The sequence below is a fragment of the Bubalus bubalis genome, chromosome 17 (assembly GCF_019923935.1).
Source record: "Bubalus bubalis isolate 160015118507 breed Murrah chromosome 17, NDDB_SH_1, whole genome shotgun sequence".
Lineage (NCBI taxonomy): Eukaryota > Metazoa > Chordata > Mammalia > Artiodactyla > Bovidae > Bubalus > Bubalus bubalis.
The window spans coordinates 16,305,347-16,306,026 of NC_059173.1; the positions used below are offsets into that span (position 1 = coordinate 16,305,347).

The 680-nt window shown below is 32.1% G+C and overlaps 1 pseudogene; it reads left to right on the top strand.

Annotated features, from left to right (window-relative positions):
- Positions 1-305: 305 nt before the first annotated feature.
- Positions 306-404, top strand: LOC112580035 (annotated as a pseudogene).
- The last annotated feature ends 276 nt before the right edge of the window (positions 405-680 follow it).

Consider the following 680-nt stretch of genomic DNA (forward strand, 5'->3'; position numbering starts at 1 on the left):
TAAATGATGGATTAGAACACCACCATTTTTTTCAACCTCTAATAAATTAATAAATTAAGCAAAGATCTTCTGTGTCAGCTAGCATCACAAGAAAAGAAAAAATCATACATTATTACCCTTCTGGTGGAATTTCTTTTGAACTTAAATCTTATTAAACTTCTAGATCTTACCATCACTTAATAGAAAATAGAGGGTGCAGAGAAACATGTCATCTATGCCACAGGTATGCAATCAGGAAAATCCAGACTATGGGAAATTCTACTAGACAAACAACCAAGTTTCTTATAAAAAACAAAGATGTACTCGCTTTAGCAGCATATACTAAAATTGGAATGATACAGAGAAGATTAGCATGGCCCCTGCACAAGGATGACATGCAAATTCATGAAGTGTTCCATATTCTTCCTCTAATTAAAAATAAAATAAAATTTAAAATAAAGAAGAAAAAGAAAAGGAATAACATGTATGTATATGTGTGTCTGTGTGGTGGGGGAACTTATAGAGAAAAGCATGCTTAAGGAATAGCATCAATCAACCACAATGAATGAGCCTTATTTGAAACTCATTTCAAACAAACCAACAAACCAACAAACAAAAAACACTTAAAAGGCAGTTGGGGAAAAGGAGACATTGACTGGATATTTGATGATACTAAGGAATTATTGTTAATTTTGTCTAGT